Source organism: Excalfactoria chinensis, chromosome 6 (genome assembly GCF_039878825.1).
Source record: "Excalfactoria chinensis isolate bCotChi1 chromosome 6, bCotChi1.hap2, whole genome shotgun sequence".
Taxonomy (NCBI): domain Eukaryota; kingdom Metazoa; phylum Chordata; class Aves; order Galliformes; family Phasianidae; genus Excalfactoria; species Excalfactoria chinensis.
Window position 1 is genome coordinate 9,344,614 of NC_092830.1, and position 23,018 is coordinate 9,367,631.

A 23,018-nucleotide genomic window follows, 5' to 3' on the forward strand; every position below is an offset into this window, starting at 1 on the left:
CATTTATAAAACTACACTTCAGCTTTCACCAGTTGGCAGCTTTCTCCAGTGCATTATTAACCCATTAGGGAATTAGTCACATCATTGCTCCCGTGTTTTCACTGCTGCTTGGGGTCATGTTTTCTCGGTCGGACACAAAGTTTCTATAGGTTTAACAAACCTGTTTTTTTGTTGTTGTTTGTTTGTTTTTTGGATCTGGGGAGGGTGAAAATGAAGCAGAGACAGCACACAGCAGGGGCCACTGGAAACCGTTAAGGCTGGCGTCGCTCTTTGGAAGGATGACTCTCTGTCGTTCTGATCGTGTGATACAAAGCGATCCGCTTGAATTAGACACAGTTATTGAACATATTAGTGAATGACACAATGAGGTGAGGAGAAGCGCATTACCAGCTAGAATTGAAAGTGCAGTTTAAATCCCTAATTCAGATCTGAAGCCCACGTGTTCAGCTGCCAGGGCCCCCAGCCGGCGCTAACGAGGCCACGACTGTCAGGTGCTGCGGGGCCGCGGCCGCCCTTGCGCAGCTGCTGCTCGTCGGCAGCCCGGGGAGGGTCCGCCCCCAACGTCTCTTGAGCTCCTCCAGAAGCCGTCGGGAGCCACGAGAGGAGCTTCTGGGATTCACAGAATCACAGAATTATCAAGGTTGGAAAGACCTAGAAGATCATCTAGTCCAACCATTACCAATACTTCCCAGCTAAATCATATTCCTCAACGCAACATCCAAACGTTTCGTGAACACTCCCATGGTCGCTGACTCCACCACCTCCCTGGGCAGTGCATGCCAATGCCTGACTACCCTTTCCGAGAAGTAACACTTCCTAAGGTCCAGACTGAACCTCCCCTGATTCACCGCTGGAGGGCGTCGCTGCTTTGTCCGGTCGTAGCGCCGCTGGGGCTGGTAAGTACCGCGGGGGGCTGCTTTTAATACGAGACCTTAGGATTCTATGTCACGTTCTCTGCGTGTTGTGCTGTTTTGTTTCAGGTTGCAGTGACACGTCTCCCGATGAAGATCAGCCCGGACCGGTGAGCCGATCAGGTAGTGCCGGGACCGTGGAGGCGGCGAGCTCCCGGGAGCCGTTCGGTGCCGTCCGCCCGCAGCGGAAGGACGCCGGGCTCCCGCCGCGCTCCGTTCGGGGCCGACGCGGGGCTCTCGCCGGGCTCCTCCGGCTTCTCGGAGGCGGGGTAACATCGCCGTCCCGCTGCCGTCGCGTTTTCGGAGGGTGCTGCCGCTCTGTTCCCCGAGTCCCAGCGCAGCCCCGGGGCGCTCTCAGCCCCTCAGGGCTTTTTAGCGGCGCCGTCAGGTCCTCCCGATCTCTCCGGTAGGAGCGAACGGAGTGGGACCGTATTCCTCCGTTCTCGGTGCTGTTGGGAATAGGAAGCAACGCAAAGGGCTGCTGCAGCAAGTTTTGTTCTGTTTCAGGCTGAGCGAAGGCTGCAGCGGAGCCTGTCGTCAGCCCGAATCGGCGAGACGGTGGGGAGCGGTATGTTTGAGCTGGTGCGTGGTGTTGTGGTTTGGATATGAGTATAGCTGTTTTGAACTACTTGTTTGTATAGAGCAGCAAATGCTTCTTTACTCCATATAATAAAATCTGGTTAAAAAGGAGTAATCCTTAATACAATTGCACTGTAGAAAGGAACAATTCTTCAAATTTATTGGTTTTTAAAGACAGTGCAGTGTTCTGTATTATAGAACTCCCATTCTCAGTCTACAAGCACTTCTTGACTTATTTCTTCTCCTTATCCCTGTAACCTTGATAACTTTCTCCTGGACATCTACCCACCTATAATTTGCAGGACAACATATACGAACTTGCTTTTTTTAGTCTGGTTTAAGGGCCCAAGCTGAAGTCCTGTGACTGTTAGAATACAGTGTTTCTAGAGTCTGTAGGCTGTGGTTTAATGGGGGGAAACAAAGCAACTGACCATGTGTCTGGAACAAAAACAATACAAAAGGCTCCAAAATAGTAATAATAATAAAAGCAAATAGTGATTGTTTGGAGTTTATTGCAGTATGTAAATACTGGAAGGAGATGAACAGCAGCTATTGTTTATGTAAGTGTTTCCATCTCCTTGTGCCTTTCTTTTTCATAGCTTTTTTTAAAGATGTGTTGCTTCTGTCTGGCCCTGCTCTTGTGCTTCGATGACATGAATAGGTTAGGGTGGTCCCTCTCTGTGTTGTAAGGTGATTAGTGACTGTGACTGTGGGAGCTGCTTGGCTACAAATGTTTCTCAAATGCAAACTGGAAGGATTTCTGTTTTGTGAGAAAGAGACCCTTGTTTTTTGGTTGACCTGAATAAAGCCCACCTTGCACTAAACAAAATTTGTGTTGATACATGGAGAGATGTAAATAGTCTTTATCAACCTTTCTGAACCATTTTATTAACATGAAGACTAGGTTTCATTTGTGTGATTCAAATCACTGAATATTTATAGTATAAATTGTTGTATTCAAGTCAGTTTTCCACTATTTTCTGCCATATCTTCGAATATTTTCTCTGTTCCTGAGGTTTTTGAAGAAAAGGGTAGTGACACACAGAGTGACCAGTGTTAGTGGGCGTGGTGGTGATGGGCTGATGGTTTGAACTAGATAGTCTTAGTGGTTTCTCTTGTCCTTAATGATTCTGTGACTCTATGAGAAGCTTTGTGAACCTTTTCTTTCTCAGAATCTGTAGACGCATCCTGGCAGTGCATGCCATTCCTCTCAGAAACTGGGGTGTTCTGCTATATTTGGATTCTAAGTTGCTTGTTTTTATAAGTTGAAAGTAGAAATCTAGTTTGTAACCGGAAGCAAGGAGGAATGCTGGTTAGTACTCATTTACTATGGAAGCGATCTGCCTCCGGGGTGAGGACCAGTCAGTCCGTTATTGTGCATTTTGTTCATATGACTTAGAAACACTGTGGATCTCAGTGATATTCTCCATTCAGCAGTTCTGTATTAAGGCAGTGAGTGCTATGGCAGATCCTGTGACGTCTACACTCAGTATTTGGAAGCTGTGACTGATGATGATATTGTGTTACAAAAGTGTACTTCAGAGAAGCTATGATCTACAAATAGCGTTTCTTCAAAGAAGTGCCGGTCATTTTTCTTTGTGCCTTAAAATCTGTGTTCACGCTAAACTAATCTTTACCATATTCTTTAAAAAGTAATGAATAAAATATTCATTTTTCATCCTAGAGTCTCACACTTTCAGCTGTGTCCTCAGCTGTAAACTAAGTCTTAATTGCCTGGCGTACAAACTGAGAGCCATTTAAAGAGAAATTAGGAACTCATTATCTGCTAACTTCCCTCTGTTTGTTATGTTTGCAAATTTATCTTCCTGTGTTGTTAGTTTTGTCTGTTTTAATTTAACCTTTCATTATTAGTAGTGTTGAACTGCTGTCTAGGTGCATCAATAGCCAGTTAAGTTTTCCTAAATGAGTATGTATCTGTTTTGCCTCATGTTTATGTTGCAATCAGAATTCTGAGAAGAAATTGTTATTCTAGTAAACTGCTACATGAAGATGATATAAATTGGTCAAAATATTATTAGAATGTGAGGGCATGTCCTTATTCCTTAGAGTACAGACTGAAGGCAATGGCTTTTTACCTCCAAACGCTGTCTTCTCATCCTTTCAGCTGTGGTTATAATTAACATCAGTGTTATTACCTCAGCTTAGCGCACTGGAGAGAGACTGTGTGCCGATGAATCTGAACTCTTAATTTTAATTAAGATTACAATGTTACCTGTCTGTATGGAATATGTTTGAACTTCTCCTATCTTGCAGGTGTGGATATCTTTTCTCCTCTATGGAACACCTGAAATGCTGAAATCAAGTACTAGAGGTATGTAAGGTTAATATGTAAAAGTATGAGTTTGTCTGTATGAAGTTCCAAAGTTCAGCTAGTCCGCTATCCTATGTCTAACAGCTTCCTGTAGCAAATGCTTAGGAAACATCAAACAAGACAGACTTGCAGTGTACATTTCATGAGGTATCCTTCCACCCTTCAGAAAGCTGCAGTTCAGTGCCTGGCTCAACCATAATTAGTTCCCTGTGTTGATCAGCCTTTGCATATGTCCTAAGTCTTTTTCAACTTCTGTAAATTATACTGAGCATGAAATCCTATGGCAAATGAATTGCAAATTGTTTGAAGATACGAGGATGTGATTTTTAGTTCATTTTTAATTTTCTATCCAATATCTTTGTGACATACATTTGTTCTTTCATTAAAATATATATATATATATAAACCAGTGATTAATTTATATAACAACCAGAATTAGTCATACTCAAGGTAGGATAGTCGAAATAAAATGAAACTTGCTCATTGAGTGTTGCTTACTGGACAGGAAAGTGATATAGGAGATATGGGTATCTGGTACCTGGTCCTGCTTTTGGGAGGTGTTTTTAGTTCTCTGTAACATTTAAAAACTGAGAAGGTCTCTGCTGAGAGGTGCTCAGTTTATCCGCGGTGCTAAAAAAGCTACGCTGCTGGAAGTATCAAGCTGCTGCTGTATGACCCTGTTATGTGAATTTCTGCATAGCTCTGTGTGTAGAATGTAAATGACCTAATATTAATTTGTTGTATACACACAAAGTCACTGTATGGAAAATGAGTGGCTATTGTGTATGGTCAGATTTAATTATTTTTTCCCAGTTAATTTTTTTCTTTTATAAAGCCACAGTAAAACTGATGCCTCCTTTACAGTATGTGAGATGAAATATCTGTAAAAGGATAAGATAGGAGATACTCAGAATTTCAAGTCCTATGATGTTAATGGAAATACAGTAAATGAATGATAATGTTCTTAATCATGGCTACCTAAATCTGCAAATCAAAGAGGTCTCTAAATTTTTTCTCAGTGCTACAATTATATTCCTGACAATCTACACATGAACTGTGAAAACTTGAAGGTTGCCCCTAAAGTAATAGAGAGGTAATGGCTGTTTTAGTGAGGACCTCATATACCCACATGGATAGACTGCAACAAGGGATCATGGCAGAGAGGTAAACAGAACCTACCCCCAGAACTGTGGCATTTGGTCAGTGTGGCAGCCCCCAGATACATTCCCTTCCCCCCCCCCTGCCTTTCATCCTCTGATCAGGCAGGAGCTGTGCTTGTGCTGCTGTGGTGTGAGTGGAGCTGGGAGTGATGGCAGCCAACCTCCTTTCTGTATAAAAGCAGCTCCCCTTTGGGAGCACAGCAATGCAGCTGCACTGTGAGCACAACCTGCGAATAGGAAATGCTTGTTAGATGGATGCTCTGGCACTTGTCAGGGAGCAGGGAGGGTCCTCTCCTCTCTTCTCTTTTGAGAACTTTGGGGTGCTGCTGCCCCTTATAATTACCATGGTGGGCATCAGTTACAGCAGCTAATCTGAGGCAGCAAGCCAGACCAAGGAGATGCAGGCTCTCTGGGCTCATGTGGGCACCTGGGTGGACATCCTCAAGGAGGGGGGGGGAGTGGAAGGTGCAGTCCGTAATGTTGACTTTGGGGAGCTCTGATATCTGGAGTTCCCCTTGGGTGCTGAGGGAGGAGAGGGCTGTCATGGGTGCAGGTATGTCCATGTGTGCTGAGGGAGCTGACAGATGTTTGCTGAAGGTGCTCTCTGTCATCTTTGACAGGTCTTGGAGAACAGAAGAAAAGCCTGAAGACTGAAGAATGGCCAGTGTCACTACAGGAAGGGCAAGAAGGAGGATCTGGGGAACCAGAGGCCAATCGGCTGTACCTCTGTTCCTGGGAATGTGACAGAACAGCTTGTTCAGGATGCGTCTCCAAGTGATTGGAAGAGAAGGTTATCAGGAATAGTCAGCATGGATTCACCACGGGGAAGTCAAGCTCAACTGACCTCATAGACTTCTATGATGGTTTCTCTGGCTTGGTAGATGGGGGAGAGCAGTGGGTATTGTCTATGTTGAACACAGCAAGGCTTTTGGTACAGTCTCCCGTGTCATCTTGATAATGAAGCTGTGAAAGTGTGGGATAGATGAGTGGACAGTGAGGTGGGCTGATAACTGGCTGAGCTCAGAGGGTGGTGATCAAAGATGGGCCATGAAGATGATCGGGGGCTGGAGCACCTCCCCTATGAAAACAGGCTGAGGGAGCTGGGCTTGTTCAGCTTGAAGAAAAGAAGGCTGTGGGGTGACCTCATTGCAGCCTTTCAGTACCTGAAGGGTACCAATAATCAGAAGGGGAGTAAGCTCTTTGAAAGGGCAGATAAAATGAGGACAAGGGAAAATGGTTTTAAGTTGAAAGAGGGAAGATTTAGGTTGGATGTTTGGGGGAAGTTATTTACTAGGAGAGTGGTGAGGTACTGGAACAGGCTGCCCAGGGAGTTTGTGGGTGCCCTGTCCCTGGAGGAGTTGAAGGCCAGGTTGGATGGGGCCCTGGGCAACCTGATCTAGTATATGTGGAAGTTTGGTGTCCCTGCAAGGCAGGAGGGTTGGGGCTTCATGACCCCTGAGGTCCCTCCCAACCTGGGCCATTCTGTGATCAGTGGCGCGGAGTCCAGTTGGAGGCCTGTAACTAGCAGTGTTCTCCCGGGGGTCAGAGATGGCTCTGTTCTTGTTCAATATCTTCATTGATGACCTTGATGAGGAGTTAGTGTCCACTCTCACAAGAATACCAATGATACATAGCTGGGAGGAGTGGCTGACACACCTGATGGCTGTGATGCTGTTCAGGAAGACCTGGACAGGCTGGAGGGCTGGGCAGCGAGAAACCAGATGAGGTTTAACAGAAGCAAGCGTGGAGTCTTGCACCTGGGAAGAAACAGTTTCAAGTATTGGTACGGGTTGGTGCATGACCTGCTGGAGAGGAGCTGTGTGCAGAAGGACCTAGGGGTCCTGGTGGATGAAAGGCTGGCCATGAGCCAGCAGTATGCCCTTGTGGCCAAGAGTGCCAATGGAATCCTGCGGTACATTAAAAGGAGCAGGGCCAGCCAGTTGAGAGGTGATCCTTCCCCTCTACTCTGCCCTGGGGGCCTCACCTGGAGTACTGCATCCAGATCTGAGTTTCCCAGTACAAAACAGACAGGGGTCTCCTGGAAAGAGTCTGGCTGAAGGTAGAAGTGCCTGGTTCACCTCCCTTGTGAGTGAGTCTGTTCAGCCTTGACAAAAGATGACTGAGAGGGCATCTGATTAATGTTTATCAATATCTTAATTGTAGGAGACAAAGGGACGTGGCCAGTCTCTTTTTAGTGGTCTGTGGGAACAGGAGATGGGGAAATGGCTGTTAACTGGAGCACAGGAAGTTCTGTGCCAGTAAGTGAAAGATGGAGGGTGATGGAGCACTGGAATGGGCTAACCAGAGAGACTGTGGTGTCTCCTCTGGAGGTGTGCCTGTGCAGCCTGCTGTAGGAAGCCTGCTTTGGCAAGGGGTTTGGACTCTATGAACTCTAAGAGGTCCCTTCCAATGCCTATGATTCTGTGACTGCAGGCATCAGGTGAGATAGTGACATGTGTGAAGGTGTAAGGCTTTCTCCCTGGGTATGTTTAATGTTTCTGAGACCAAATTGAGATCATTTTGGTTTTTGCAATAGAAGTATCCTATGTATCCAATAATTTACATCATGTTTCCATGTGCCTCTGTTAATAAAGTCTTCATACACTTGAATAATCTTAAGCAGACTCCTATACTTGTAATCAATCATTATCAGCTTGAAGTAAATCTGTCTATACTAAGTCTGACATAGGGCTGCTTAACAATATCTGCTTCCTGTTGAAGTACTAGTGCTGAAGCTTAGAAGACTTTTCTGCATTGCAGTCCTTACCAACCAGTTCACGTCATTATGAATTATACTGGTTGAGAACTGGTTCGTAGTGGATGTCTGTCAGTGACTGACACAACTGCTTGCTGAAGTTGTGCTGAAACTGCCACTATTCAAATGCGTAAGACTGAGATGTGCTGGACCATGTAGCGTTTGTCTTGACAAATGTGACTTTGAATGCTAAGCAGAGGACCACATAGTAGTACAAATGATCTCTATACAGTGAAGGTTTTGTCTTTCTGTGTTTTGATAGGACTGTATGCTGTTTGGGACAGGATGGAATTTTGGCATTTCCTCTATGTTGCCTTCACATATGCTGTGGTAGTTATGGACCTACACGATTGTTAAATAAGGGGGATTTTTACTTGGAGACTTGGACCTGATATTCATTATAGGTAATTTGCTCATTCTGTGTATTGTGCAGCTTTTTTCTTAGCAAATTAGTCTTGAAATAGAAGTAATTTATCTCAATATGTCCTGAGGTCAGCATACAAATGACTTTAAAGACACAGTATCTATATTTTGAGTCCACATAGTGTGCTGAATATATCCTTACAGCACCTTTCATCCTAAGAATCATTCAGATCTTCTCAGAGAGGAATGCCCTTAAAGCAGTGGTGTTAAGAGAGAATATTGGTTTGGTACAGGTTGTTTAAACTTAGTGGCCTGCCAAAGAATTCCTGGGCAGTATTACTTCTTGAAATGCAGCTCGGTGCCCCGCAATGCTCTTGAAATGCAGCAGATGAGTCACTGTCATGCTGATGCATATAGATACTTTATTCAATCACTGTGATTATTTCATAAAGTCCTTTAGACTTATCTGATAAATAATAGAAATCAGTGACATTTCTTATTGTATTGTTTGTAGCTGCTGTAAACTATTTTTTAAGTTGCATGAATGCTAAGAGTTATGTGACAGAATTAACATCTGTAGAAATTGTGTGAAGCTTCCTTGTATGGGTAAACCTTAAATACATTTCTTGCTGGATAGAAAATAACAGGCATATTACTTAATTTATGCTAGATATTGTGCTTTGGTTAGTATGACCGGAATTGGATTCCTTTAGGAAGAAATTAAACTAGAAGAGCACCTCTTGGGGTGAATCAGTTAACGTTGGAATAAAAATAATAATAATAGATGTTGCATTTTAAGATTTTAACAGTAATGCTTAGCAGAACTGAAAAACAAAAACTAAACAGCTACAACAAAAAGACACTTGTACAGTTGAGAATAGATATTGACCAAAAGACATTGCTGGAGCTCTGAAACTAATCATTAGTTCAATAATCATTAGAATGTTGTTGTTTCTTAAAAATATCAAAGATTGAACTGGATGCAAGGTCTTGGGAACAATTGGGTAAAACTGACCTTCTGTCTCGACCTGTGATCATCCTATCAGGGGTGATAGCTATGCAATTCAGTTTGTCATCTATTTTCTGTTGTTCATTTAGTTGTAAGAACGAAGGAAATGCAACTCTTATGTGACTTTAGACTCCAAGTGTTAGGAAAACATCAGCAAGTTTTTCCCAACAGGTATGTGGAATCTTCACTGCTAGAAGCTATGAACTGTCTCTAGACCGACTCTTTATTCTGCATTGATTCCAATGTGAAAGCTCACTGCAGAATATGAGAAGCCTGATTACGTTACCTTCATTACTTGTTGAGTCTTGCAAGCCAGACACTTTACAGAAAAGGGACAAGGAAGAGATCTAAAAGAATTATATCATTTTTCTAAGTTGATCTTTGGTATGCTTATGAGAATACATACTATCTCTAGCTGCAGACTTAATAATTCCCTGAAGATTCACCTGAAGATATACTTGTGTTGCACATCAGATAATAGTGGTTTTGAAATGCCTGTTCTTGCCAGTGATTTAAGAGGTCTTAGGAGGAGCACAAGCTGTGATATTTTGTATTGACTGAAAACCTCTTAAAAGGGGAGTAACCCAACAACTCTATTTCAGGTCATATATTGGCTTGAGCAGTGGGACTGGGTGAACTTCTTGAGGTTCAACCAAGTCAAGTGCAGTTTTGCACTATGGTGATGCCTACTTTTTGCTATCATTACATGCCTGGGGAGAAAAGGATTGTGCACAGCCCTGAGGAAAATTATTTGGAGTTCTGCTGCACAGCAAGTTGAATGTGAGCCAGCGATGTGCTCTTATAGCCCAGAAAGCCAACTGCATCCAGGATTGCATCAAAAGAAGCACGACCAGCAGGGTGAGGGAGGTGGTCCTGCCCCTCTGCTCTTCACTTGTGAGATCTCACTTGGAGTTCTGCATCCAGATGTGGAATCCTCTGTACAGGAGAGGTACGAACCTGTTGAAGCACATCCAAAGAAGGGCCACAGAAAAAATCCAAGGAATGGAACATTTCTACAACAAGGACAGGCTGACAGAGTTGGGGCTGTTAAGCCTGGGGAAGAGAAAGCTCCAAGGTGATCTGATAGCAGCCTTCCAGTATCTAAAGTGGGGTGATGACAAATAAGGGATATGGACTCTTTAGCAGTGTCTTCTGTGATAGGAGAAGGGGAAATAGTTCAGAAGGGAGATATAGATTGGCTATAGGAGAAAGGTGTTTTTTTAAAATAAGGGTGGTGGAGGCACTGGCACATTTGTCTTCCCTACGTTATTTCTTATGGTGTAATCAGCATAGACAATCATTCTCCAGAGTAACAGCCATGTTCTGTTGGTTCTATTTTTCTACTTTTTCCGGAGTTCAGATATCTAGAGGAGAGCAAGAAACAAACAGGAAAAGTGTTAGAGAGACACGAGAAGGAGAAAACAGCTCTGTTCTCAAGTATAAAACTGTAGGTGAAAAGGGGTTAGTATAGTACCGTCTTTTCCTGTTATTTATTTATTTATTTATTTTCCATGAAGCTCCTTTATCTAAGCTCAGGTAAGAGTCATTGGAACAAAGTATTGGTAACACAGCTCCAAGACTGGTTTCTCTGTTTTGAAGAGGAAATAAGGCTGGGGCATGCCCTTCACAGAGAGTATCTCTGCGGTAAGTAGGCAATGAATACTACTAGAATATGGCCAAACAAACCTTTAAGAACTAGGTTACAGGTTAAGGTAGTAACATGTTTTAAAATTTCTGTGGGCTGAAGTTAAGCTAATCTATGTGGAATTTAAAGACAAGAACACCCCTGAATATTGTGTATTCATGCAGAGTGAATACAGAACTTGTTGGATAACCTGCTGGTACCAACAAGGACTGCTTTAAGGACAGTTATATGTATTTCTTCTAAATGTAAAGAACTGTACTGGAAGAGTATTAAAATCAACTTTTCATGCATGCTGTATTAGAATACATTCCTCTGTATATAATCTCTGGAGTGCTTGCCCTATATTAGCAATAGGACTACTTACTGATCCTTGTAAGTATGCCTGGATTGATTCTGTTTGAAGATTTAGGTGACACCCAAAGTTATTGGGTACTTCAGCAGCTGAAATAGAAATGCTGTTCCTCTCCTCTGCTGTTAGAGGCATGGTCCAGAGAAAACAAGAGTAGTGAAATTGTGTATATTGTTGAATTGGACAGGACAGTGATTAAAGTATTGAAACATAGTGCAGTACCTCTTGAAACATACTTCAAATACAGGATGGAATATAAATGGAAATGAAATCACTTATGTACAGCTCACCTTAACGAAGTGTTCCCATGCAAATTAATTTGAATATTAAATGTAGGTATAAATATTATCTGCACTTACTTTCTGTGCCTAATCCAAACCCAGCTGTGCCGGCCTGAGTCTGTTACTTCTGGGTGTTTTCCTATATTCTCCTGTTCATCCAACTGACTGTCACTTTGTATCCTGACAGTGTTTACCAAAGAGTTTCATTTTAGTATCTTTCCAAACAGGTGCCAGCCAGTGCACAATGTTCCAGCCTGACAAAAGGCTTTTGAATTTCATGCTGCACAAGCGGATTCTGCTCCACTGTCTGTGGAGTACCGTGATTTTGCCAGCCCTGTGTTTTCCTTTGGTTTGTAATGCCCCTTAGCAGTGAAGGCATTAACAGTTGGTGGTTCTGTGATATATTTATTTATTTTTTTTTTATATTGTGTTTTGGGAATTGGTGTTAATGGAAAAACTGTTCAGTTCTGCCGTTTGGAGATAATATGAAAGGAGGGTGGTGCTAAATGAGCATTAAAGATGCTGATATATTCACATGATATTGTTTTTAGAACAATATAAGAGCAGCCATATGTTTTGCTTTAGAAATGCACAGCGTCCTTCATCTTAAGTTGGATAACATCATTCACCTAGATTAGTTCACGCCTTAGTAAGCGTCAAATCTGGAGGTGTTTCTGCATGATTTGCTGTCTCTTAGGGGATAGGATTACATGCTACCATTTAGGAAACACCTACCAGTACTTTCCAGCCTCGGGTTGTTTATACAGATCTGTATGTGGCTTTGGTACCACAGATTCCCATGGATTTGTTTTTTTGTAATAATTATCACTTTTGAAATCATGCTCAGTGCTATGGAGGCACACTCTGCTTAAGGGAGACAAACAGTTTGCATAGGGCAAGGAGACTTGTATACAGCTTATAATTTTAAATGGTGCATACAGAACATGTATTTTCTTCTGTAAACAGGTAAGCTTTGCATAAATTATCAGGGAAGTTTGTATAATTTTTTTATCTTAATGCTAGATGAGATCAAGGTAAGGGGGAACCAAAAGGGTTTGGGCCAAAGGAATCTGTAGGAGTTTCTACCAGTTTGGTTTGCTGCCATTTGCCCCAGGGTGCCTGCAGCTTTTAGTGCAGCTTCAGGAGTGTCAAGCAGCACTTCTTCAGTGTGTGAGAAAGATCTGTACTTAAACACAGCGTGCAGTGCAGCTCCCAGACACATGAAGCACTTTGTGTCACAGCTCAGGCTAGTTGTTCAGCAGGTGTCAGAGTTGGTGTCCCCATCAGGGAAGAAGCTGGGACCCAAAAGGAAGACCAGATGACATGTGGGTCTGTTACTAATTAAGGTGGGGACCTTGTGACACAGAACAGAGGAAAGGCTGAGGTACTGAATCCTTTTTCCACTCAGCTTTTTACTTTGCAAGACTGACCTCTGGAAATGATCTCAACAGCAGTAAACAGGGAAGAGAAAAAGTGAGCTCCGGTTCCTTATTTCTTTATGCACAGTGATCTTGTTCTAGTAAAATGCTGTCTGTTGCAAGCCTTCCTTTGGAATTTATGCCACAAACACAAAATGGCATTTAGCTGTTATGTATATACAATCTTGCCTCAAGCTGTGAATGTTTTCAGTTGGATAACTTTCTATGCAGTCTTCAGTCATCAAGGCTTTAAGTAGATGAGGAAAAACATACCAAGTCATTTATGAGTGGCTATTGTGAAGAATGTAGGGAAAGGAATTCATTGGAGCTTTGCAACCTCAAAACTAGTTCATAGGGCAAGCATAGTTGATGACAAACCCTATTTAATACACAGATATCTAATAGAGTTTGAGTTCTGTGTGCTCCAAGTATTGATTCAAATTTCAATGACTTTTTGGTAGCATTAATTCTCATTGTGGTTCATTGTTTTTTTGTTTTTAGCTGACTCTGTACTTCTTCAGATTAATACTGTGTGCTATAAAAGATAACTGGTTGAATGCAAGGAGCATAGGATTTTGAAAATTGAGAAGCTGTGACAATGCTGAAGTATTCTGAACTCCAAAAACACAACTTGAATATTTTAATTTGTCATCAGAGTGGGAGAATGGCTCTAGGTAATTTCTGATTGCCTTTATTTCTTCCATCTGCTGCTAATAAAAAATTAATTCGGTTGAAGTTTGGGTTAATATTATTTCTAGTTGCATATTACCTCATCCTAGTTTAATGAGGATTCCAGTCTCTCAAAATATTGCCTTGCCTGTTGTGATTCAGCTTACAAAAATACCTGCTGATTATGCACAAGTACGAGGACGAGTCTACAAAAGGAATATTCAGTGTTTTTCAGTTTAAATAAATGAATCATAGCCTTGATGTTCTGAGCTGTAGGGAAGACGAGCAGCTTGAAAAGTGAGTGTCCAACAGTTTGTTGACTAAATACTTGATTTACCTGTTGAATTTTCAATTATGTGCCTTGTGAATTAGAGAAATGTGAGAAACTTCAAGCAGATGCATTGGGTATTGGCTGCCAGAGAGTTAAGGAAAAGTTTATTTTTTTCTAACCTGCTCCATAATTACTGTGACTTTATAGTAGAAGCTGAGGTAAATGTCCTATAGAGCAAGGTAAAGAGCACCAGATCAAAAATTTGTTGCATATTTCTATGTCTTCATTTGAAGTTGTCAGTGCTGCAAGAGTTCTACCCCTTCATAAGATTCTTTAATCTTGAGAAGTGTTAGGCTGATAGCAAGGAAGTTCATGCCTTCTCTGCATACAGAGCAGTCTGGCATATAAACAGATTTAGCTCCTCCATAGTGATAAGACCAACTGATTTCAATCATACATGTAACCCTTCTTTTTTGTCTGAATCTGTTTTTGTATTTATTACCGTGTTTCGTTTTGTTTTATTTTCAGAAGGGCCATGTTCCCCATCTCCTACTAACTGAATTATCTTGGCAGGCAGAGCACAGTCTAGATGAGTAGACTGTACTGCACCAGTCCTAGCCTCTCCTTTTTGAATTGTCATACTCATTATTTATTAGCAACACCTATGTTGCTTTTTGGGTTACTTTTTTCTTTTTTTATTTCTGTTAATTGAGACATGAACACAATATGAATAGCTATTATATTGCCTGTTTGTAAGCTTACTGATACACAGTCTGATACAAAAGGCTGATACACAGAGTGGGATATTTAACAGGTAACTTCCTATCAGCCTTAGAACACATCTGTATTTGCCAGCCTTTCCATTCGGGGTGGAGGTGTTTGCATACTCTATCCCTTTCTTGTTGCCTTTGATCAGGAATTTCTCTTGACTCCTGATGTCAAGGCAAGGGTTCACTTGGCTGACTTCTTGATGTTTAGTGAATTACATGTTTTATTCCTTAATATTAAGGATTTAATTGATGTTAAAAATATTTAAGTATTCATTTTTTGTATTAGAGTATTCAAATGTGCAGAATGCAGTGTAACTGTGGGAAGCTCTAGGGGCAGTGCCCATATCATGTTTTTACACCCGCGCTGTAGAAGACTCAGTGTTTACCCATTAATGTAATTGATAGTTCTGAAAAACGAATAAAACAGTAAGAACATGAACTTTTCAAATCTTACTTGTCCTTCCAGTACCAGAGCATCTCTTAGTTGTGCAACACTTGATATGGTCATCTGCTGTTTCTTTTCTTTCTTCCCAAGGGACGAGTGCTCCAGCAAGCAGGATTTAGTTGTTTTGATTGCACAGCTGTTTAGTTTTAGTTGTATGTGCTAGAGACAATGTCCTGCATTTGGTGTAGAGATTCACTATATTTTTGATTGCATCCACTTAGTGATTCATTGAGGATGTTAAAAATTACTGGAAAATATTGTTCCTTGTTTCCTTTCAGAAATGAGTGAGCTACCAGTGAAAACAGAGTTGCCCATCCACTTGTTGGTGGAGTCTCTACTAAAAGAGCTCAGCTTTCTGACAGATTACACCTCAGTTCACAACACCTTTCAGACAAGACGTAACTTCTCTAGTAGATGATGGTGTCAGATAATATCTGCAGAAATGAAGGATGAAAGTGACTGTACTGGGTATCATCTGATACGGGATCCAGAGTATGTACCAGTTCCTATGATTCTTCATAGTAAGGCAGGGAAGATATTTAAGTCTTTGAATCACTTAGAAACACATCCAAAATTTTGAGTCATCCTCTGCTAAGCTGATAACTGAAATCAAGGAGGGTTGATATGTGCTCTAAAATGGGAGCTGTTTTTCATTGTGTCCATTTTCTGGGGGTGGTAATGTGTTTTCTTTCTTTGTATAAAAGCTAAGATCATTTCTAAGTGCCTAAGAAGAACTCAGGCTATTAAGATGCTGAGGTACTTCTGAAAATCTTGACCTACAGATGTTTTGAAAGTTTGTACAGTAACAATCGACAGAAAAAATATATTTTGATAGCAGATAATAACATCTATCGTATATCAAAGATACCAGTCAGTTTGTTACCAAATACAGTCTAGACTGGAACTATTAGAAGGGTCAGTAAAACTTAAACCCTCCTAGTGATGACTGAGCCTGATGATCCTTGAGTGAATACAAACTGGATATTCTGCTGCCACTTGGGTTTCTGAGATGATGATTCTACTGCATTGCTCATCTTACTACTCAGTTCCTGACAAATGCTCTGGCTAACCTGGGGTAAAACGGTGGCCCACGAGAATTTGTCTTCATTCAATTCAGCCAAGATAGGTTGGACGCTGGTGCGATACACCGTTTGTACCACAGCCTGTTCCCTCAGGTCCTGGGTTCCTTTCTCCAGGGCAATCCATCTGCCTGGGTTACATCCCAGGTAAAAGAGAATTGCCTAAAAGGAACCTTCTCCTCACAGCTCAGTTATTTGTGCTTCTGATGCATAGAAGGGGCGTGCAACGGGCATAGCCCATTGGTGGGAGCAGCATATACTCTGTAATCATCACTGTGTCTCCTCCCATAGCCGTATTTTGTACCATTGCTACAACGAGGAAGAAAGTAGCAAAGGACAGAATGAAAGGAAATAAGCAATAATAAAACAATAGCAAGTGCAATCACGGTGTCGAGCCATACAGCTTTGTGGGGTTTTTTTCTTCTCATTAATAAAGTGGTGGGAATGGTGGAAGAGACGAGTGGTGCACAGATGCTTAAAAAGGGAGAAGCACAAAAATAGAGATCCCTGTTTAAGGACATACTTTATTTTTTTATTATTATTATTATTTTTTAAAGCACTTCAGGAGAGAAACAGTGGATGCTCAGAGAAAAAAATAAAATTGAATGTCAAATTTTGTATTCCACTTCAGGACAAGCCGTGGTAATAGGTGTTACAAGTGAGAAATCTCCCTTGTAACTTCATGCCAGCATATTGCAATGAGAAGATTGAAGAAGATTGATGGAAATCTTAATCTCAAATCAAACAGATAAGGAGAGGAACGTGAGGCCTCTCCTTGTCAAATAAGACACAGTCACAGTTCAAATGAGCCAATGTGGTACGGTGGCTCTTTGTCTGGGAAAGCACCAGTTGTTGTCTTTCTAATAAAAACAGTGCAAGGGGGTCTCCTGTAATCAGGGAAGCTGACACTTGGCTGCTGTTTTTTCAATTTCCAGATAAAAATGATACTTGCCAAGTCTGTAATCCTCTGCAGAGCCGGCTTGAAGTCAACCGTGAGTCTGTGAGGTGAGAAAAGCTGCTCAAAGCAGCTTTTGCCAGGGTGAATCGGGAGAGGGGGTGTGCAAGGCCTTCCTTGGCTGGGTGGCTGCGTGCCGAGTTCCTTTGCGATGTCAAGATTCCCTTTTCCTCCGGGAGGGGGGCTTGCCGCTCTGCAGGTCTAATGGTGTCCCCGCTGATGTTTCAGGAGCTGCTGCAGAAGAAAGAAGAAGCGGTGTGGAGGACATGCCAGGCAGGAACTGGGAAGAAATTGATTCTGTTAACTCTCATTCTCATTCAGTTCACTTTTCCCTTTTAGTACCTCTGTTGAAATGTATGAATTACTCTTGCTTGCTCCTTATTGTTATCTTTCTGCTCTGAGAATAAATGTTTATGTTGGTGTTTTGTTTGTTTTTTGTTTGTTTTTTTTTTTACAATGATATCTGGCTTTTATCTCTGTTCTCCTTAGAATTTTTCTTTTGAATTACACCTCTGTTATCATGAAGCTTCTACTTACTGGGTGGTTTACTTTCATGCCATTTGTTTCTTTCCTTCACCCATATGGAAGATCCTTTTATCTGAGCTGCTGATTTTAGTGTCCTTTCTTTGGCTTGTAGTGGTGACTGATATGGCACAGCTCTTCCCTTATTCTGCCCATGTCCTTTGTCAAGCAGGCTGTGGTTTAGTTTTTCAGCCAATTAAGTTGCCTTTCTTTTAGGAACACTTTTCTGACTTCTTCCTTTGCAGTTTTTCAGCGGTTAATGTGGTTCTTTCTGCTGATGCTTTATCCCTTCTCTTTCTTTCAGTGCAGTCTTACTGCACATTCTGCACTTACATGGCCCTAATCAATGTGGCTGGTGATTTTGTTTTTCTGAACTGCTATGGTTTAATTTTGCAGGTGGTTTAGTCCTATTGCAGTTTTTGGCTTCCTCCCCTGCTTCCCACGGGGTAACAGTTGAGACTGGGATGAGAGGAGGAACAGGTAGAAATAGTGAATTAAAGATAAAAAGAATTTACTAATGTACAAAAAAGAAAGGGAAAACTCGATTATGGCTATGGTACGTACACTCATTTATTTATGAGTAGCAACTGTTAACCACACAATTGCCCAGCCACCACTGACCGATGCTCAGCCAGTCCCCAAGCATCGGTAGCGTTCAGGCTGGACATTAGGAAATATTATTTCTCTGAAGGAGCGGTCAGGCAGTGGTATGGGCTGCCCAGGGAGGTGCTGGAGTCACAGACCCTGGAGGTGTTCAAGGAATGTTTTGACGTTGTGTTGAGGGAGGCTGTTTATTGAGAACTATTGGTGATGTGTGGATGGCTGGACTGGGTGATCCAGCCGTGGTGATTCCACGATTTAGTAGGCCAATGTATAATCTGATTTTTCCAGATGCAGTGTATTGTAGGGGATGTGATATAGGAACTCAGTGCTGTGTTCTTTTGCCCAGGTGATTCTAAGATTGTTTCAGGACTGAGTCCTGTTGTCTGACTCGGTTCTTTCTGGGTTGCCATGTCACCAGAAGGCTTGATTTTCAGGGCCCTGGACAGTAATTTGGGCAGTTGCAAATGAGCATGGGGTCTGTTTCCAGCCACCTGCTGGTTGCTTCCACCACTGGAAGCACGTGGTGCTTGGTTGGCCAGCAGCTGTAATCCTTTTGCACATCTCAAAGTTTACTTAATGTTAGGAGTCAGAGAGCTTCTTTGTCTTTCTTCCCCTCCCATTTTAGTAATGGCTTTGCTCAACCTTAATCTTGACTTACAGGCTTCTCTCCTTGTTAAATGTTTTGACTTTTATAGACATCTTTTTCATCTTGCTTATAGGGGTCAACAGTTAAGGGCACTGATTAGTTCTTTGGTTGAACTGCTGGACTTATTATAGGAATTGGAGTGACCACAGGGCTAGTTGTGAGGCTCATGGCAGCTGCAGGAGCCTTTAGAAGGGTTACAGTACCCACAGGTCCATCACAAGCACTGAAGCAATTGCAGGGCCTGTTGCAGGGACTGGAGCAGCTGCAGGATGTGTTGCATGGGCTGGAGCAGCAGCAGAACCTCTCTGATCTCCCCCATTCTGTTCTCAAACGAACATTAAAAAATGTTTTGTCTGTGTAATGGAGTACTTCAGTGAAGGTGTTTTGACAGCTGTCTCTATGGCAGGGCAAGTGGTGGGAGAGTAGTCTCCGTGTATTCTTTCCCTCCAGTAGATTCTTTCATTCTTGTGTTTGGTTGATGCAGAAGGGGAATTCACAGCACAAAGTGCTCACTAGAAACCTTGTTTTTTGAGAGGGAAAAAATGCTTCATTATTTTTGGAGGCTTTTTAAAACTATAGAAAATATTTCCAGTATTAGTTATCTGAAAGAACATCTGGGCAAAAGAATGAGATGTGTTTTATCCCTTAACAATTGCTTGTACTCTTTAAATAGAGATGAGGTACTCAAATGTGTGGAAAGTTGGGTTTCTTTTTAGTTTCTCCTTTAGGCGTCCTCTCAGCACCAGCCACCTTCTCTTATGCTTTAAAATCGGAAACAGAGAACTGAGAAGAGTTTATTTAAATCTCCAAGGATACGGCAGTAGTCCTGAGAAGAAAGAGAAGAAGTGGGTGAGCCTGAGCTACCCTCTGCAGTGAGTATCAAGGCAGAAAATTAATGTTTTGGCTGACCAAGAGGAGATATGATGTTGCTTTTATGCTTTTATGTTTATTATTTATTATCATCCAGTATTTGATTTTTACACCATTTTCCTTTTTAAAGCTTTAGGTCATTCAGCGTCACTGAGTTCAGTGGAAGAAACGAATCCCATGGATGTATCTTCTTAGCTTTAAAACAAGAAAGGGACTTGAATGTTTTGCTGATCTCAAATCCACCGTGAAATCTTCAGTGTGTCTCCAGCTGTAGGTACGTAAATACTACCACTATTATATCAGGAGGCGGTTAATGTTGTTGTCACAGCTGTGGTCGAGTGATCTGAACTTTTAAAATAAAATAGAAGGTAAGTCAGAAGTGTACCAAGATGCGAACTTTGACTGATGCAGCTCTACCATGGGAAGCTTGACCCAGTGCAGTGGTTGAAGAAAGTTTTTCATGAAGCTTTGAGGGGATCCCATTACTGTGTACCAGAATTTGCCCATGTTTACACGCTGCAATGATCTCTTAAAAGAGAGCCATCTTTCCATGCATAGAATTGGAGAACGTGTGAATTGCTGATGGCAGCAAACTGTGTGTAAAAGATGAAAGATCAGGTCAGGACTCTTGATGCTGTAAGATGTACAGGCTGTAGCTTCATTTCACCCATTTAATTCACAGCTTTTGTATTGTTGTGTAGTTTTAGCAAGGTCATCCGAGCTTTTGAGAGGATAAGAATAAAATATGGAGAGGACAGTTTTTAAGAACCAAGCTGGTACTTTCTCTATTTGTAGGATTTCTCACAACCGAGCCACCAGGACATCTCCAAGGAAACCAATACGTTTAGGTGTTCTTTCTACCAAAGGACTGCTAAGCAGCCTATACTGCTGTCCACAGTTTGCTGTGACATAATTGCTGGAGCGGAGAATTGACAAGCTTCCCTTTGCTTGTCCAGGCTGAAGTGTTTAACTCTGCTTTCTGTTAAATGGATGAGGCTAAAGTTAGGAGGACTCGCCTGTATTTTTAAGGAGGCTGTACTGATATTTTTTTTACGTTAATATTTCATGAAGCATATTTTTGATGCTGAAGTGGCTGTGAGATCAGTGGTAATGGAAGGGTTTTAGCATGCGGTATCTATTTCTGTGGTGTATCAGAGTTGGAAGTATCCTTTTAAAGTTCTTCAAACAGCTCTGTGGTGAGGATGATGTAAAAAGGCACATTGACAGAGTGTATTCTGGTGAATTGTTTACAGAAGCAGAAAGGGTTCCTGCAAAGCTGTGGTTTGAGGCCAAAATGCAGAACCGTCCAGATATCGCTTGTTATGTAGCTGGAGTTGTTCATAGGTGTCTTGTATTTTAAAATGCAGTGGGGAAGCACCAGAATCTATTCTGTCTGTTTCTTGATTAAGCGATGAGACTTTACTGGAGGTCAGCTGATGTGTAAGGGAATTCCGGCCTTGGTAGACTAACAGGTGATGCTGCTTCAACTTTAGGTCCCTAACTTTTTTCTTTTAGTGAAACAAATGCAAAGTTAATTGTCACAAGGGAAGTTTAATGTGAAACTGAGTGAGAATGAGGATAATCAAAGGAAAGATTTAGCAAATTAAGTCCATATATTTGATGACCCACAATAATGTTGTATTCCTTCTTTCTTTTTTTGATGCTGTTGTTGGAGTAAAACTCTGAAAGTAGTGTTTTCACTGAAGAAGTAACTTCCTGCTGGAGGCTGAGAAAATGGTAGAACAATATTCAGCCTATTTCATAAAATACAAAACTTCATTGTGAAACGTGATATGTAGTCCAGTTCACCTGTCTTCCACTTGGCCTTAGAGTGATATGCATGTACACAGTACATCTCAATTTGCCTATAAGAATAAAGATGACAGAATTAAAATGTCTCAAGTGAAGCACTCTAACATATCTATGCAGAACTGGGGAAGCCTCCAGTGATTTCCAACATCATGGAACACATTTTCTTTCTGGTAGCTTAGGGGCCTTTCCATTAATGTCACATTTTATGCATTGTTACACATACACACACATATGTAGATATCACGTATATACATATTATTGTATATATATATATTGCTTGTATGGTTAGAAACTGAGAACAAAGTTCACAATGGACTGGCTTTTGTAAAATGTGTTTGTTTAGTATTCTTTTTGTAGGGGCTAAGTAAGTTGTTTTTCAGAAATATCTCCTACCCGTGTTTTCAGAAGAGTAAAAATAGCTAAATGTATCCTGTTCTGAGAGAGAGCGTTCATTCCACAGTTCTTGTAAATTGCATAGTACTAAATAAGCAGTAAAATAGATGACTGTCACCAGGAATAAAATCAAGGCAAGTGATCTTCACAGTCCTTCTAAGGACTCTGAACTTTGCTGAAAAGGGAAAACATGATAAACAGAAGAATGATGCTGAAGAGAATAGGCTGTACGAATGAGAATCAGTGTGCGTTTTAGATATGCTGCCAGGTGGATGAGACAAAGGTGTGCATTTGTCAGCATTATTGCTCTTAGGTTTTGATTGTTCCAGCATTTTGAAGAAGGTGTTTTGGAAGGGATGCACAAATTTCACAATCATTTTTGTACCAGTTAATAGAGGTTGTCTATCCACAGCTCAGAGGAACAATATTTGTGTCCCTCATGTGCTTCACAATAACCTTTAATCCTTGAAATCCTACGTACTCTGTCCCACAGCTCCTGCTGTTTCTGAACTTAACTCCAGATTCTTGAAGGCAGTAATAAACTTTCCAGTCAGTTGAAAGATATTTGGCTGACCATCTGTTTCCAGGATCTAATTATCCTTTCTTTGGGGGGGGGAGGAGGGGAAAGAAGTTCACATTGTTCTTTATAATGTATATATGTTGGAAATGTGATTACTGTATGAATTGTGCAAATGTAATTAAAGATATGGTCACATTTTCTGCCAAAAAGTAGTTCCTGAATTTCACCGGTGTAAGTAAGAGGGAAATGAAGCTCAGCAGTTGTCCCTCTCATCGTGACGCTGTGTCTGTAGGCTTTACGTGGCTTCAGAGATGCACCCAAAGCCAGCAGAATCTTGGTCTTGTAACATGAGGTTTAGACAGCGAACTTTAGACTGCAGATTGTTGGAAATGTTTCCACAAAGGACCATTGCTGAAGAATGTTCCACTAAAAACATTTCCTTCCTTTCTCTTCTTTGTTTTCAACTTGTAAAAATGGATGTTTTCAAATGACTTTCTCTGGTAACCTTTCCTTCATCCAATACATAAATTCTCATCTAAATGAAGAAAAAGAGCCACCCAAAATCAGCCTACTTCAGACGGGTATTTGAGCCTGTTTCACTTGGATTCCGGATAAGAAAACTCAGCACTGGTCAGCACGGCTGACCTACAGCAACACGCTG